Genomic DNA, 18723 nt, shown 5'->3' with positions numbered 1-18723 from the left:
AACACTCACCTGTAGCAAGTAACAGGTGTGGGCTTATGAAAATCACACCTGAAACCAGATAAAAAGAGAAGTTGACTCAATCTTTGCTTTGTGTGTGCTACACTAAGCATAGAGAAGAGAAATGTCTGAGAACTTGAGAGCCAAAATTGTTCAAAAATATCAATAACCTCAAGGTTACAAGTCCATCTCCAGAGATCTTGATTTTCCTTTGTGCACGATGCGCAACATAATCAAGAAGCCTTTGCACTGTAGCTGATTTCCCTGGACGTGGACGGCAGAACAAAATTTATAAAACTCAGATGGTCCGGATGGTGGATAAGGAGCCCAAATCAAGTTCCAAGGAAATTCAAGCTGTCCTGCAGGCTCAGGGTGCATCGATATCCGCACAAACTTTGTCAACATTAAATGCTATGGCAGAAGGCCAGTAGGACCCCACCGCTGACACAGAGACATAAAAGGCTTGACTGCAGATTGCCAAAATATACATGAGTAAGGCAACATTTCTTGCAAAGTATTTTGTGGACAGATGAGACCAAGATAGAACTTTTTGGTGAAGCACATCATTCAATTTACCAAAAATGGAATGAGTCCTGCAAAGAATAGAACACAGTATCTGCAGTATGGTGGAAGTTCCGAAATGTTTTGGGGTTGTTTTGCTGCCTTTGGCATGAGGTTCTTTGACTGTGTGCAAGGCATCATGAAATTTGAAGATTACCAAAGAATTGTCGGTCGCAATGTAGTGCCCAGTGTCAGAAACCTGGGTTTGCGTTCTAGGATCATGGGTCTTCCAGCAGGACAATGACCCCAAACATGCTTCAAGATGCACCCAGAAATGGATGGAAGCAAAGGACTGGAGAGTTCTGAAGTGGCCAGCAATGGATCCGGATCTACATCACATTGAACACCTGTGGAGACAGTTTAAAATTGCTGTTGGGAGAAGGCGCCCTTAAAATATGAGAGACTTGAAGCAGTTTGCAAAAGAATTGTCCAAAATTCCACTTGAATAAGAAGCTTGTTGATGGTTATAGGCAGCGACTGTTTGCAGTTATTTATTCCAAAGGGTGTGTGTAACGAACGGAAACGGAGGCACAGATGTAGAAGTTCACATTCGTATTTATTGAAGTTTAATGTGGAACCACTAGACCACGGTCCGGGGGGCTCCGAAGGGGGCGTTACTGCGTGAGCCCCAGACACCCGTAGTAAGTCCCCTCGAACAGGGACAGAATAGTATGCCCAGAGAACACGGGTGCTACCTTCAGTTAGACCCCGTACTCGTGGTGGCTGTCCCAGCGGAACAGTTTGACCAGCAGGGTTAGTTGATGCTGCAGAGATGACCAGAAGATACCTGGTGTTAGAGTAGAAGCTGGTATCGGGAGTACTGGCGTAGACTGGAAGAGTGGCAGGCAGACTGATGGGACTAGATGGGTCCAGCATAGATGGTGCGGATACAGTCCAGAATAACCGGGTAACAGATAGCAGCGGATCTGTGGAAACAGACAGTGTAAGCGGAGTACTTGGCAGATACTTCAGAAACAGAAGCACACATAAACAGGAACCGGAAGTTAGCAACAGTGAATACTTGTTGCTCCGGCGCCCTCCCTATGGTGGAGGAGCTAGAAATAGTCACCAGCCACAAGCTATTGGTTAGAGGCAACTTTTGGAAAATGCACACTGTCTCTTTAAGAGACCGGGAGCGAGCGCGCGTGCGACCTAAGAACCCTACCTGGGAACCTACTGGCCGCACGCCAGGAAGCAGGAGAGGAAGGAGGGGCAGAGGCTGCAATCAGACAGAGTGGAGCCGACACAGAGCGGGCGTCCCGACGGGGACCCCTTGGAGGTACAGGGACTGGACCGCGTGTAACAGTGTGCAACCAAATATTAAAGTGGTTGTCCACTACTTTCGCGTGAATGGCCGGCGGCCAACACCCAGCACCACCGCCGATCAGCTGTTATTGGCAACTGCCAGCCAGAAATACTCATTTGTGGAGCTGCTCCATCTTTTGATAGTGGACGCTGCAGGGTACTACACATCCGCCTCCTATTGATTTTGAATAAGAGGCAAATTTGCAGTACCAAGCCTCGGCCACTACTAGAAGATAGCCAGCTCCAAAAGGGCTGTTTCACACATCCTGATATTTCCAGTACTGGAAAAAAACAGTGCAGGATATATCAGTGTCCGTGTGTTTTAATATGTGTGGCAACTGTGTGCCACATCAGTATCACAAGTACCATCGCCTGGGAATCGGCGGTACTGTTCACATTCCCCGGCTCCAGGTGCTGAAGACAGCTCACATTATTGTCCCCTGTCAACTGATAACAGCGAGAGCAGGCGTCGGCTGATGGGAGTATTCACCAGCTACCACCTGTGCGATTAAATAACTATAAAAAAAAAAAAAAAAAAGACTTGGAGTTCCCCTGTATTTTTGTTAACCAGCCAGGAAAAACTGACAGCTTCGGGCTGCAACTTTCAGCTGTCATCTTTTTTTTTTAATCAGATAAATTTTTATTGAGTAAAAACATGTAAAACTTGTGTTACTCATGACAGAACATTTTACTCAAGTAACAGTTTTAAGTATAAATTATATCTCCCTCCCCTTCCCCCCTTAGAAACCATAACAGACACAAACAAAATTCCTCACATTCTATACATAATCAAGTAGTGTATAATCACCACCCCTGAACTTCTCTCATAACGTCACACCATTCCCGCCGCACTATTTCCAGTCAATCCATGGTTGCCATAACTCGTGGAAAAGATCCAGTTTTTTTCTCTTGGTGTAAATGCTTTTTTCCAGAAGAAGTATATGATCCGTTTGTGTAATAGTTTCTTCTAGTCGGAGGTTCCTCTCTAATCCAGAATCAGCTGTCATCTTTAGCAAGGATGGTTATCAAGAGTAGAGAGGTCCCCACACAGTATTTTTTAATTATTTAAATAATTTTAAAAAACGGCATGGGGTCCCCCTCATTTTTTTACAACCAGCCAAGCTAAAGGAGACAGATGGGGACTGGTATTCTGAGGCTGGTAATGGGCCCCCACAGCCTAAAATTAGCAGCCCTCAGCCACCCCAGAAAAGACGCATCTATTAGATGTTCTAATGCTGACGCTTTGTCTGGCTGTTACTTGTGAGTGACATCATAGGGACTGGGAAGGAGCCCCTGGTTCCGGGACGCCCGACAACAGAGTCGTGACACTAAGTGAATACTTGCTGCGGCCGCCGACATCAATAACTGCTGATCGACGGTGCTGCTGTATGTCAGACCCTGGCCAGTCAAACATTGATGACCTATCTTTAAGGGAACCTGTCACCCCCAAAATCGAAGATGAGCTAAGCTCACTGGCATCAGGGGCTTATCTACAGCATTCTGTAATGCTGTAGATAAGCCCCCGATGTATCCTGAAAGATGAGAAAAAGAGGTTAGCTGCTCAGCTGGTTTAAACATTCACCCCCTGTCCACATGGGCCCAGGCAGTCATGGGCTGTGAGAAGATGTGGCCTATGCAATTGTTGACGTGGCACCACACTCACAACCCTGACAAGCTGAGAGGCCCTTTTCACTAGCACCAGTGAAACAGTGCCTGGTAGGACTTCCATCAGTTCCTCGTGAGATATAAGCCCGGTCCATTAACAGGATAGTAACACCACTGCCTTTGTCCCTGCATGGCTTCCAATCTCCCACCAGGCAGGGACACCGACTTACCACCCCTGGCTGTGCTGTCCTCTGCTTGCAGTGCATCTTTTCTGGCAGCATGTTTAGGGTATTTAAGATCTAACGGGTGCTCACTGAAATAGGGATTTGGTGCTCTGAAGAAAAAAAATCCTAATATTCAGAATATGAGCACGTTTAAGGTGCATAAATGGGAACTTCCTGGTCTTTAAAGGGCCAATGCATGCTTGCCTAATATTTCCTCAGCCAATTGTTGGGAGGCAATTTGTATTTAAGGCATCTCCACATGTTGTGAAATGCCTGAGCCACATTCTCCTTTAGTGTTGATGTAACTACTAAGTTGCCAGGTCCTGACCTGTTTCTGTCTCTGAACTCTAAACCTTGTTTCCCTGGGGCTGTATACTGAGGCCAGAACCTGTATTCCTGGGGCTGTATGCCCAGGCCTGAACCTGTATTCCTGGGGCTGTATGCCCAGGCCTGAACCTGTTTTCCTGGGGCTGTATGCTCAGGCCTGAACCTGTGTCTGATCTAGTCTGAATTAGGATATATCCCTGAACCTGTTTGTATCTAAATCTGCACTTATCTCTAAAATTGCAGTGTCTGAACCAGTCCCTATCTCCTAGCTTGTGTCTGAATTAATGCCTATCTCTAATCTGTTGGCACTGTGCAACTTTTTTGATCTGTTAGTACACTACTTCATTGTAAGTATCCAGTGTGAATCTGGTCCTGTCCGTACATCTGCGGTTCCCTGTCTGTCCGCACCTGCAGACTGGAACCTTTCATGTTAGTGACCCAGTTCTTCCTGAAGCTATTCCTGTTTGTCCAGTCTGAACTGGTTCCTACCCCTGCCTGTATATCAGCCGTGCCCGCCATTACCTGTCTGTATATAAGCTGTGCCCGCCTGCACGACCTGCCTGTATACCAGCTGTGTCTACTTGTCTCCTCCTGCCTGTGAATTACCCGTACCATCCAGCATCTGTCTGTCAATCAGCTATAGCAGACAGTATACTTACAGCACCTGCCATTACAGTGTCCTTTAGGGGTCAGCTACCGAGCGTCCGAGGTCTGTCCTGGAGTAGCACCTGGCATTCATCCGGAGCCAAGTCTAATCCATCGGACTCTAGCAAAGTCGGGTTTTTGCTTAGCAGTGCCCCTCCCGACTATTCAGTCCACCGCTCAGTGGGTCCACAAGCCACGTGCGCCTCCTGCGCACATAACAGGGACTCTATCGGGCCAGAAACCAGCCCCAGTAGCATGGAAAATTAACCTGAAAACACAGACGTGTGGATCGAGATAAAGGAGCAACCAAGGATAAAATATATTTAACAGCCTTAAGGGCACACTAGACAAAATACTATATACTCAATGGTTATACATAGACAATGGTCAGATATGCAAATACAAATAGTGGTACTACAAAGTATGCAGAAGATAAGTCAGTTACCAGTCAGATGAAAGGCCTGGCATGTGGAGGATTGGCTGCCACATTCGAGGCTGGTGGTGCCCTCTGTTCCTTGACTTCTCTCTGCAAGATATTTCATTGCGACCTCTCTGGAAAAAAGCAATTGGCTATGCTTTACACGAGCGTTTAACTCCTTGGGGTCACTGCCCTCCTGCCCCTGGGCTAGACTTAATCCTCTCCCCTTGCCTCTAGCAGCCAAAAACTCCAAAACTTAAGATGGGTCATAACTCTTTAATAGAAGGTCCTAGGGAGGTAGTTTTTGCGCCATCTGATCAGGCCTTTCTACGTCTTGAGACCAAACATGGCTTTGTTACCTGGCTCCTACTAGCCATTCTACATATCTCCCTACACTGGGATGTTAGAATGGATCGAGACCTTTCCTTTGGACCTTTGCATTGGGCCCATTCCAGAGATCTTGAAAATGGAACCGGGGTGTGGCCAGGATGTGCAATAAGTCCATATTCTAATTATGAAATCCTAGCTGACTGAGCAAAGCAGTTACAAGGCATGGGCTCCACCGGAGGTGTTCCTTTAGACGTTTGGATACTAGCTAGTGTGACATGCTTTCAGGAGGATTCTAAGCTGCCATTAAATCCCTCCATCCTTCACAGTGTGTAATTGTAATAATTTTCAGAGAGAAATACTTCATTTTCTGGAGTAATTTCAAGGGTGCCAACACTTTCAGCCATGACTGTACCTCTGGCGTCATAAGAATACATATGAAAATGCTCTAGACATAAAAGGCTACCAGAAGGCTCAAGCATAGTGTGAAGTGCTGCAGAATATGCTGATACTATAGAACTATTAGGACTTTTTCTTACTTTTCTCATTAGTTTTTTTAAATACACAGTCAGCCATAACCACAAAACCTCTAAAGTTTAACAATGATATCTGGCACTGCCTTCTGGTGTCTTTGAACTCTTTAAAGCAACATGATGTACTGTATTTGTATGTCATTTGCGGCATGTTCCTACACAGTGCTGTACATATATGCCAGGGTGATTGCAGAGGCACAGAAGTTGTGCGATCTGAGACCTGTGGTGAGTTGTGGCTCTTGGAATGTGGTAATGCAAAAACAACAAAAAAATCCAGGAAGGCAGTGTATTTCACATGTCTTGTCACCCTACATGGTGTCTTCCATTTACCACGCACTGCCTCCACATCTCAGAACAATGTTCCTTCCATTCTGTTCCCAATATGGCTGTCATGGCGACTTGGGGAGTGCAGTGGTACCGTAAGTCTAAACCATGCATTTCTTACCACTATGGCAGCTATCTTGGAAACTGAAGAAAAACGACGACCATCTGAGCACAGGAGGCAAATGGAGGGCACTAGATAGTGACTAGATATGTAAAATGTAGTCACTGTTCAAATGGTTGTCTCAAGATCCCAATCTTCAGGAAGGACATCGACTACTGTAGTACTGTAGAGGTAGCTGGTAATCTTGGCAATGAGCTGTAAAGTTTGAAATTTAAAAATCTCTCTTTTTGAGAACAGAGGGAATTTTTAAAACCAGGGCAATAGCAGTTACAGTAGTGTTCAAAATTATAGCAGTGTCTTCAAAAACATGAGTTAATCACAAAATCTTTATACTAGTTTTTATTTCCATGTATTCGGAACATGGCACACTGTTTTCTAATTCAAAACATGAAGAGAAATGTATATGTTTTCCAACTACTTTGCAGAAAATAACAAAAAGGTAACATTGGGCTGTTCTAAAAAAAATAGTGTCTGCATTTGTCTTTACAAACTCACAATATGTAATATTGATGTGGATTTAGCATGCCTGTGAATCTATAATCTAATATTTAGTTGTATACACACAGGGTTTTTTAGAACTGCTTCACATCTATTGAGTTTAGCCAGTGGTGAAATCCAAGTAGTATTTAGTATTTAGCATATTGTATTTAAAATATAACCTTTAATTAAAGTTTTAAAAAAAGTATAACTCTCAAAGCAACAAACTAACAAAAAGTGCAAGGTGCATAGAACAACCACCATGAAAAACTTATGGAGTGGACATAAACAAACGGGGTAGTCATTGTATAAAACCTCTATATACGCAGTAGTCTGTTCCTTGACTAAATTACCGCATAACCCGCAGCCTTTTTACTCTGTTAGCATGGGGTTTATATATCCGCTCTCTACGGATCAGATTTTTTGGACGATCCCGATAGTACGGTCATGTCCGATCAGTGCATCCTCCACATACTTCAAATAGTCAAAACACCCACTCCACAGTTCATCAATACATAGTTATTATACACCTATACCATTTCAGTGAGTGTGACCAATAAGCATAACAGGACCCTATCAACATTACTAGGTCCGAATGCTTCCCACACACAAGACCCTCTTCTGAGACCATATGTGTAAAAAAAAAAAAACAAAACAAAAAAAAAACAATATGCAGCAGATTATGGGGTCAACAATGTCAGCAGTATCAATCCCCGGGTGGTTACTTATCAATGCAACATCTCATTCTATCAGTGCATGCTCTAAGGGTACCGTTACACAAAACGATTTACCAACGATCACGACCAGCGATACGACCTGGCCGTGATCGTTGGTAAGTCGTTGTGTGGTCGCTGGAGAGCTGTCACACAGACAGCTCTCCAGCGACCAACGATGCCGAAGTCCCCGGGTAACAATGAAAAATCAGGGGGATCTTAGTCCAAGTATCAATAGACTAATCCGAGGACTCTTTTCAGTAGAATCAAAGTATAATTTATTAAGTCACAACCAGTCATACAGAATGCCAACGTTTCGGCAAAAAGCCTTTATCAAGGCATTTATCTATAAAAAATAATAATAAATGAAAATCAGTACAAATCATTGCAGAAAACAACAATAATAAAGACAGGTTGTGTACATAAAACAGAATAGAAATCTATAACCAAATGGATATATTAGATGACATATCATAAACCATACACAAAAGTGGAATAAGGATATGTCCTAAATACAGAAAAAAAGAAGAGAATGAGATATACATATCGCAAGGAACATCATCTGTGAATATGTGAAAAGAAGGGGGAAAAAGGGCCATCCAACTTGGATGAAATGCCCTAGATATGGCTCAGAGTATATTTAAATATATTGGTCCAGAAGGCAAAGGAAAAAAAACAAAATAGGGTCCAGCACCAATAGACAACATGATAAAGTCCTATATATGGGAGCACATCCATCTGTGAAAAGTGATAAAAAGAGAGAGAATGTTACCTGTATGGTGGTAAAGGATAAGGCTAAAGGGATACAATAAATAAATAAGAACCACATTAGAATAGAGGATGAAACCAGAAAGATAGAGAACCCTAGATCGCGTATACATACCTGCTGCGTAGAGGAAAAAGAGACGAGGGCACTGCCGCTGTGCTCTGCTTTTACTTTACGGCCGGCAGTCAGTCAGTGCGGGAAGCGGACGGCGAGGGACCTGACGGACACCGAAATGTAAGTATGTAGTGTTTTTTTTTTTTTACATTTACGATGGTAACCAGGGTAAACATCGGGTTACTAAGCGCGGCCCTGCGCTTAGTAACCCGATGTTTACCCTGGTTACAAGCGAACGCATCGCTGGATCGGTGTCACACACACCGATCCAGCGATAACAGCGGGAGATCCAGCGACGAAATAAAGTTCCAAACGATCTGCTACGACGTACGATTCTCAGCAGGGTCCCTGATCGCTGCTGCGTGTCAGACACAGCGATATCGTATGGATATCGCTGGAACGTCACTGATCGTACCGTCATAGCGACAAAAGTGCCACTGTGAGACGGTACCCTAAGACAGTGTTTCTCAACTCCAGTCCTCAAGACCGACCAACAGGTCATGTTTTCAGGATTTCCTTACTACTGCATAGGTGATGGAATTAATGTTTGAGCAGATGATGAAATTATCACCTGTGCAATACTAAGGAAATCCTGAAAATATGACCTGTTGGTGGGTCGTGAGGACTGGAGTTGAGAAACACTGCTCTAAGATATAAATCTCCCATCTTACCCCTCAGGATTGAAGGGGCCTGACGCAGCATAAATGATAGGCATATGCAACAAATTGAAAAGATCTCACCCGCATGGATATTGTCAAAAACACGACCTTAAATCCTGGTTCAGTGGTGGACACTTTCTCCCCCACCCCGACGCGTTTCGCTATGCTCATCAGGGGATACTTTGGGGCCAGCGTGATCATGCCATCAGAAAGACGCTGTCATTGCGCGGGAACAATTGTCCGGCCTTATAATTGTGCCCTGCAGTAAAACCCAGACAGACCTCTGGTTTCTGCCTTGCATAATTTCCGGTGTCTGGACCGCATGCACAGACCGAAAGTCCACTTGATGGAACGCATATGTGAAACTGAAGTCATGCATATGCGACCCCTAGCCGCTCGTGGAACGCAAGCGCCGAATATGTGCATGCGCATCTGTGAGACTTCTGTATTTCTCAATCTGCTCTACAAATGGAGAAATCACACTGTGCATCACGCCTTCTATTCAGAGCAGTTCAAAACATGCTACTGTTACAGGCAATCATGGTACATTACCTTACAGGCCATACATTATGGTCCATCATAGTGCCACTTCATTATGTGCAGGTTTCACACCACGGAATACACGAAAAAGATCACTTGACGTCACTGGGACAGAGACCCTTGAAGATCAGGACATACCTCCTTGTTTTTGCAGATTGAGAAATACAGAAGTCTCACACATGCACATGTGCACATTCGGCGCTTGCGTTCCACGAGAGGCTCGGGGTCGCATATGCATGACTTCCGGTTCACGTGTGTGTTCCATGAGCGGACTTCCATGCAAGCCAGAGACCGGAAATTACCCAAGGCAGAAACCGGAGGTCCGTCTGTGTTTGAATGCAGGGCGCAATTATAAGGTCAGACAATGCTAGATTGTCCACTAGCAATGACAGCGTCTTTCTGATGGCATGATCACGCCCCAAAGTATCCCCTGATGAGCATAGCGAAACGCGTCGGGCGTGGGGGAGAAAGTGTCCACCGCTGAACCTGGATTTAAGGTTGTGTTTTTGACAATATCCATGCGGGTGAGATCTTTTCAATTTGTTGTACAGGTCCTTCTCAAAAAATTAGCATATAGTGTTAAATTTCATTATTTACCATAATGTAATGATTACAATTAAACTTTCATATATTATAGATTCATTATCCACCAACTGAAATTTGTCAGGTCTTTTATTGTTTTAATACTGATGATTTTGGCATACAACTCCTGATAACCCAAAAAACCTGTCTCAATAAATTAGCATATTTCACCCGTCCAATCAAATAAAAGTGTTTTTTAATAACAAACAAAAAAACCATCAAATAATAATGTTCAGTTATGCACTCAATACTTGGTCGGGAATCCTTTGGCAGAAATGACTGCTTCAATGCGGCGTGGCATGGAGGCAATCAGCCTGTGACACTGCTGAGATGTTATGGAGGCCCAGGATGCTTCAATAGCGGCCTTAAGCTCATCCAGAGTGTTGGGTCTTGCGTCTCTCAACTTTCTCTTCACAATATCCCACAGATTCTCTATGGGGTTCAGGTCAGGAGAGTTGGCAGGCCAATTGAGCACAGTAATACCATGGTCAGTAAACCATTTACCAGTGGTTTTGGCACTGTGAGCAGGTGCCAGGTCGTGCTGAAAAATGAAATCTTCATCTCCATAAAGCATTTCAGCCGATGGAAGCATGAAGTGCTCCAAAATCTCCTGATAGCTAGCTGCATTGGCCCTGCCCTTGATGAAACACAGTGGACCAACACCAGCAGCTGACATGGCACCCCACACCATCACTGACTGTGGGTACTTGACACTGGACTTCAGGCATTTTGGCATTTCCTTCTCCCCAGTCTTCCTCCAGACTCTGGCACCTTGATTTCCGAATGACATGCAAAATTTGCTTTCATCAGAAAAAAGTACTTGGGACCACTTAGCAACAGTCCAGTGCTGCTTCTCTGTAGCCCAGGTCAGGCGCTTCTGCCGCTGTTTATGGTTCAAAAGTGGCTTTACCTGGGGAATGCGGCACCTGTAGCCCATTTCCTGCACATGCCTGTGCACGGTGGCTCTGGATGTTTCCACACCAGACTCAGTCCACTGCTTCCTCAGGTTCCCCAAGGTCTGGAATCGGTCCTTCTCCACAATCTTCCTCAGGGTCCGGTCACCTCTTCTCGTTGTACAGCGTTTTCTGCCACATTGTTTCCTTCCAACAGACTTACCATTGAGGTGCCTTGATACAGCACTCTGGGAACAGCCTATTTGTTGAGAAATTTCTTTCTGGGTCTTACCCTCTTGCTTGAGGGTGTCAATGATGGCCTTCTTGACATCTGTCAGGTCGCTAGTCTTACCCATGATGGGGGTTTTGAGTAATGAACCAGGCAGGGAGTTTTTAAAAGCCTCAGGTATCTTTTGCATGTGTTTAGAGTTAATTAGTTGATTCAGAAGATTAGGGTAATAGGTCATTTAGAGAACCTTTTCTTGATATGCTAATTTATTGAGACAGGTTTTTTGGGTTATCAGGAGTTGTATGCCAAAATCATCAGTATTAAAACAATAAAAGACCTGACAAATTTCAGTTGGTGGATAATGAATCTATAATATATGAAAGTTTAATTGTAATCATTACATTATGGTAAATAATGAAATTTAACACTATATGCTAATTTTTTGAGAAGGACCTGTATATGCCGATCATTTATGCTGCATCAATCCCCTTCAATCCTGAGGGGTAAGGTGGGAGATTTATATCTTAGAGCATGCACTGATAGAATGAGATGTTGCATTAATAAGTAACACCACCCGGGGATCAACACTGCTGACATTGTTGACCCCATAATCTGCTGCGTATTGGATTTTTTTTACATATGGTCTCAGAAGGGGGTCTTGTGTGTGGTAAGCATTCGGACCTAGTAATGTTGATAGGGTCCTGATATGCTTATTGGTCACACTCACTGAAATGGTATAGGTGTATAATAACTGTGTATTGATGAACTGTGGAGTGGGTGTTTTGATTATTTGAAGTATGTGGAGGATGCACTGATCGGACATGACCGTACTATCGGGATCGTCCAAAAAATCTGATCCGTAGAGAGCAGATATATAAACCCCATGCTAACAGAGTAAAAAGACTGCGGGTTATGTGGTAATATAGTCAAGGAACAGACTACTGCTTATATAGGGGTTTTATACAATGACTACCCCGTTTGTTTATGTCCACTCCCTAAGTTTTTAGTGTTGGTCGTCCTATGCACCTTGCACTTTTTGCTAGTTTGTTACTTTGAGAGTTATATTTTTTTTAAAACTTTAAAGGTTATATTTTAAATACAAAACGCTAAATGCTGCTTCACATCTATGTTGCATAGAGTCACCTAACTTCTGGCTCCTGTCAACTGTTACTTCAGTCCTGGACACTTTGACTACACCCCAAAATTTTTTTGCATTTGTTGGCTTTGCCTCAGAAATGGCATTTTTGATGTCACCCGACAAGTTTTCTATCGGATTAAGGTCCGGAGAATGGGCTGCCCACTCCATAACCTCAATTGCTCGTTTACTGGTGTGTTTAGCATTGTTGTCTTGTTAAACCACCCATTTCAAGGGCATATCCTCTTCAGCGTAAAGCAGCATTACGTCTGCAAGTATTTTAATATATGCAAATTGGTCCATGATTCCTGGTATACGGTACATAGGTCCGGCACCATAGTAAGAGAATCATGCCCATATCGTGATGCTTGCACCACCATGCTTCACTGTCTTTAGAGTGTACTGTGGCTTGAATGCAGAGTTTGAGGGTCATCTGATGAACTGTCTGGGGCCCTTGGACCCCAAAAAAACAATTTTACTTTCATCAGTCCACAAAATGTTTCTCCATTTCTCTTTAGGCCAGTTGATGCGTTCTTTGGCAAATTGTATCCAGTTCAGTACATGTCTTTTTTTTTTTTTTTTTTTTTTAACAGTGGGACTTTGCGGGGACTTCTTGCTAAGAGATTAACTTCACACAGGTGTCTTCTGTCACAGAACTCACAGGTAACTTGAGCCTGTCTTTGATCATCCTGGAGCTGATCATTGGCTGAGCCTTTGTCATTCTGGCTATTCTTCCATCCATTCGACTGGTAGTCTTCCGTTTTCTTCCACGTCTCTTCACGTCTCTCTGGTTTGGCTTTCCGTTTTAAAGCATGGTAAATTATATTAGCTGAATACCCTATCATTGTCTGCACTTCTTTATACAGTAAGTTATACCCTATCCATTCAACTTTTTAACCAAAGTACACTGTTCTTCTGACCAATGTCTCGAATGACCCATAATTCTCAGGCTTTCAAGGAGAAATGCATCTACATGTCCTGGCTTCACCCTTAAATATGGGCCACCTGATTCACACTTGTTCCTTCACAGAATAATTGACCTCAGTCAGGCCGGGTTCACATTAGCGTTTCTGTGTGCAGCGTATGATCCGCAGAGATCCGCATGTGTCATGCGTACATATCTTTAACATTGTGTACGCAGTGACATACTTTTGCATGCGTACGCATGCGGCTTTTCGCGGTGTGCGGCGGTGACCGGCGAACGCAACATGTTGCATTTTTTAGGCGTCAAATATTGCACAATCATGCACATGTGGATGAGTGCGTAAAAAACGCATTACTGTCTATGGGAACGCATTGGTACACAAGGACATGCATTCGATACGCATGCGTACTTTAGACTGCGCATGTCCAGGAAATTATGTCACCAATTCCACTATGCGCATAAAAAACGCAAAGGCATTTAAACGCATGCACACACAGCTCTTTTTTTGCGTCATGCTCAAGATGATGCAGAGGCGTAAGCATGCATTTGCATGCGTTTGGCATGCGTTTGCGCATGCAGATGATACGCTGCACACAGAAACACTCACTTCTATTATTTTGAACACACCTCCTTTCAATTAATTATTCTAATACACAGACTCAAAAACATTTCTTAGAATCTACTGCACCAACTGTTAAGTTGTTTGACATGTGGTAATATAATTTATACTAAAACCAGTGATTAATCTGGTTAGCCATACTGGACTGCTATTATTTTGAACACTACTGTACTTGTTTTTACAAGCACTTAGCAATTTTATCCACCTAATAAAATGAAACAAAACTTTTAAAGGGGTTATCCAGGACTTTGCTTATTTTTTCCTGTGGCTTAAAACTTACACGCAGCGGCACAAAGTGGTCATGGACTGCTCCTGTCAGCAATTCTGCTGCTCCATTTGACCTTGTGTCTACAGATGAGCACTTTACCGCTCTTCTCTGTCAATGGGGTGTCACTGTCAACGTTTTTTGAGAACAGAGAGAATTTTTTAAAACGGGTCAATTGCAGTTACTTGTTTTTACAAGCACTTTGCTAGGTCATGTCCCTGGCTCCTCGCAGTTAGGAAGCAGGGTGCCAGCTGTCAATTAGCATGACATCGTCAGTGACACCCTATCTACAGAGCAGAAGAGAAGCTGCTTTTGTTGTGACTAGTGATCAGCGAACCAGAACTTTTTTTACTGTTCTTTCTGAGCGAAGCAGAGAGAGAGATTTTCCAGCTGCAAAGTTCGAGTCCCAATTGATTTTTATGGGGTTCAGGTTCTGTTACCCAACCCAAACTTTGGACTGAAGTTTTGACAAACCCGGGCTTCTATGGATCCTTTCATCCCTAGACGTGACATCACTGGAAGCCGCAAAATCACTGGTTCAGGGTAGAACAGGCAGGTAGTTAGCAACTACCTGCCTATAAGTACTTAGTCCCATAGGGAAAAATAAGCAAAGTCCCAGATAACCTCAATAAGTAAGTTGCAACTTTGCCTGTTATCCAACTCCCTACAGAGATTCAATTAGATTCACGGAATTTGGAGGACAAGTCATTCTGCAACAATAATTAGATGTGTGGTTTGTGTCAAAGTAACATTGATATTATTAATACCAAGGCTAAAAGTTTTCTAGAATCACACTAGCTTCATCAGCATCCCTTCTTCTCATGGCTGTGTGTATGTGAGTAAAACGTACCTAGCTGCAGAACATGGCCCTGATTAATGCTGGCTGTGGTATGGCAGCATGGATGTATTGACAGGTTCCCTTGAATTGTCTATATTTTTAGCTAAAAAATCATTTTTGTTCTTAGGTTTTATTACAGATGTAACTTTGTGCACCTTGTGTAGCCTGTATATTCTATAGCCAACCTTTTATTAATGGCCCCAGGATGGTGCATAAATTAAAAAAAATCTTTATTTACTTTCCAGACCTATGCTGCTGTTCTGCTCTCAGACCAGTGTCCTCCACTGGTCTCCTGACTTAAACAGTGTCTCATGAGTGTTGCAGACAATAAACCCCAGGATTCACAATTCTGACCCAGCAGAATTGGGGTATGTGCACAATATCAGTAAACGCTGCGGGTTGGACTCTGCGTACTTATGCAGCGTCCATCCTGCATTGTCCAGATGTTACAGCATAGTGGATGGGATATCAAAAAATCCCATGCCCACTATGCGTCCAGAGGCGCCCACGGCTCACCCACGGAGACGGACATGCGGTGTGTCTCTCCAGACCGCAGCATGTCTATTTATCTTGCGGAGATGCGAGCCTCCGCAAGATAAATTTCATCTGTAAAATGTATTGGACCCGGTGAAGCCACACACTTCAATGAACACATGCGCATTCACCCACGTTCAGTAGCCGGCATCGCTTTGGACGCAGTGGACATACGCTGCATACAAAGCGCTGCCAATTCCTGATCGTGGGAACGTAGTGTTTTTTATATTCTTTACAATATTTAACAGTCCCACAAGGGACATTGCATACACAATACATTGTACTGCTGAGGTAGTGCAGAGAATTACATATGTCTGTCTGTATACTACAAGTTGATTCACTCACTACTTTCGGCCAGTCTCACACGTCCAGATAATTCCGGTACCGGAGAAAATGGTACTGGAGTTATCCTTGTCCATGTGCTCACGTGGCACATCAGTATGGCACACGTGCGGCAGCCATGTGCCGCCTGAGGACCACACAGACCGTGCAGGAGAGACAGCGCTACAGTAAGCGCTGTCCCCTGCGTGTGGTGCTGAAGGCGGCATTCATCTCTTCTCCCCTGCAGCGCTCGCAGGAGAGAAGGGATGAAAAATCAAGTTTTGGGGGTTTTTTGTTAAAAAAAAAGTTTGGGGTCACCTCCCGCCTCCCACCCCTCCCCACGCGCGCCCGCCCGCTTGCAGAGAAATACTCACCCAGCTCCCGCGATGCCTCCTCTCAGCGCTGGCAGCTCGTCCTGTGTGAGCGCTCACGTGGTACCGCTCATTACAGTGATGAATATGCGCACTGGCACTAAGGTTCATTCATTTGTCATAAACCAAAGTATCTACAGTCCAAGTTTCAGACTGGTCGGCCTTTTCTTTTAGAACTTGCAGCAATTTTTCCAGGTAAAGTAATGAGCGTGTAGAGAGATGGAAAAGAGAGACTGAGTAACTGTAAGCGAACATCGCCATCTGCCCATCAAAATTGAAAGTTAAAGTAAAAAATAAAGAATTGCATTAGCAGGAACCAAGAAGGAAGTACATGGTCCCCAGGGGAAGAGTTAATAGTACAATCCCAGTACAGGTGACATCTGTGTCGCAGTGACTAAATATAAAAGGCCTGGCCAGGCCAAGTAGCAGCAGTTAGTGCTAGTCTTAGCTGGTCTTGCTGCCTCTCCAGCATCCGTGACACTTTTGGCCACGGCAAGGTGGACCAGCAAGGCCCAAACTCAGGCGATGACAGTCAAGCACCGAATGACACCGGTCAACAGCCTAGGACCAGCCCCTATCGATACGGACCAAGGAGGCACTCATCGGCGGTCAAGTATAGAAGAAGCCCTAAGAATACCTGACCAGAGATCTGAGAAACGTGTGGGAAGGGTTGTTACTTTCAGCAGAGACTTATGGTATCCGGTGTGGGCAAGGAAGACACTGCAGATGAGACTGGGTCCGGCTGATGCTAAAGCGGCCCAGAAAGCATTATTAGGCTTTGTCAGGGCCAGAAAGTTGCAAGAGTGCCCTAGAGACTGTTCCCGCTAAATACAGCATTTGTCCTCTTCCGGGGTAGACAAAGGTTGGATTGTAGACCTCAAACTGATCTCGAGGACATATCTTTTGAAATGTACTAACCAGTCTATCTCTATACATGTAAATGATACTGTGAATATTGTTCTTGTGTGATTTATCTGTGATAATAATCTTTCTCGTATTTAACCCTGTTAAGTGAATAGAGTAGAAGTAGATTATTGATCCCCCTGTTGTCTCCGCTGTTGCATTCAGATCATCTGCTTTACAAGTGATTCATCCAGTACTTATTATTCTTACTTACATTTTTAAGCACCCACCCCACTATCACAATGCAGGTTAATTTGGATGTCCTCTGAAAGGTTAAATGTTCAGGACCTATTCTAGCTCAAATCTTGGTTGTTGCAAGTGCTCAGCTTCTGAACTCATGGTATCGCAGCGCTATACATGTTCAGTTCTTTGCATTAACTACCACCTGTCAGCAATGTACAGTTATATGAAAAAGTTTGGGCACCCCTATTAATCTTAAGCTTAATGTTTTATAAAAATTGTTTTTTTTTGCAACAGCTATTTCAGTTTCATATATCTAATAACTGTTGGACACAGTAATGTTTCTGCCTTGAAATGAGGTTTATTGTACTAACAGAAAATGTGCAATCTGCATTCAAACAAAATTTGACAGGTGCATAAGTATGGGCACCCTTATCATTTTCTTGTTTTAAATACTCCTACCTACTTTTTACGGACTTACTAAAGCAGTTTGTTTGGTTTTGTAACCTCATTGAGCTTTGAACTTCATAGCCAGGTGTATGCAATCATGAGAAAAGCTACTTAAAGTTGCCACTTGCAAGTTGTTCTCCTGTTTTAATCTCCTCTGAAGAGTGGCATCATGGGCTCCTCAAAACAACTGTCAAATGATCTGAAAACAAAGATTATTCAACATAGCTGTTCAGGGGAAGGATACAAAAAGCTGTCTCAGAGATTTAACCTGTCAATTTCCACTGTGAGGAACATAGTAAGGAAATGGAAGAACACAGGTACAGTTCTTGTTAAGGCCAGAAGTGGCAGGCCAAGAAAAACATCAGAAAGGCAGAGAAGAAGAATGGTGAGATCAGTCAAGGACAATCCTCAGACCACCTCCAGAGAGCTGCAGCATCAACTTGCTGCAGATGGTGTCACTGTGCATCGGTCAACTATACAACGCACTGTGTTTTTTTGCCACCATGTATAACGCCTTTTTGTATGACCAAACAACTCAATCTTGGTTTCATCAGTCCACAGGTCATCTTCCAAAAAGAAATTGGCTTCTCCAAATGTGCTTCTGCATACCTCAGCCGTCTCTGTTTGTGGCATGCTTGCAGAAATGGCTTCTTTCGCATCACTCTCCCATACAGCTTCTCCTTGTGCAAAGTGCGTTGTATAGTTGACCGATGCACAGTGACACCATCTGCAGCAAGTTGATGCTGCAGCTCTCTGGAGGTGGTCTGAGGATTGTCCTTGACTGATCTCACCATTCTTCTTCTCTGCCTTTCTGATGTTTTT

The sequence above is a fragment of the Ranitomeya variabilis genome, chromosome 3, assembly GCF_051348905.1.
Source record: "Ranitomeya variabilis isolate aRanVar5 chromosome 3, aRanVar5.hap1, whole genome shotgun sequence".
Taxonomy (NCBI): domain Eukaryota; kingdom Metazoa; phylum Chordata; class Amphibia; order Anura; family Dendrobatidae; genus Ranitomeya; species Ranitomeya variabilis.
The sequence above is the reverse complement of the archived record's forward strand: the minus strand, read 5'-3'. Positions refer to the sequence as shown.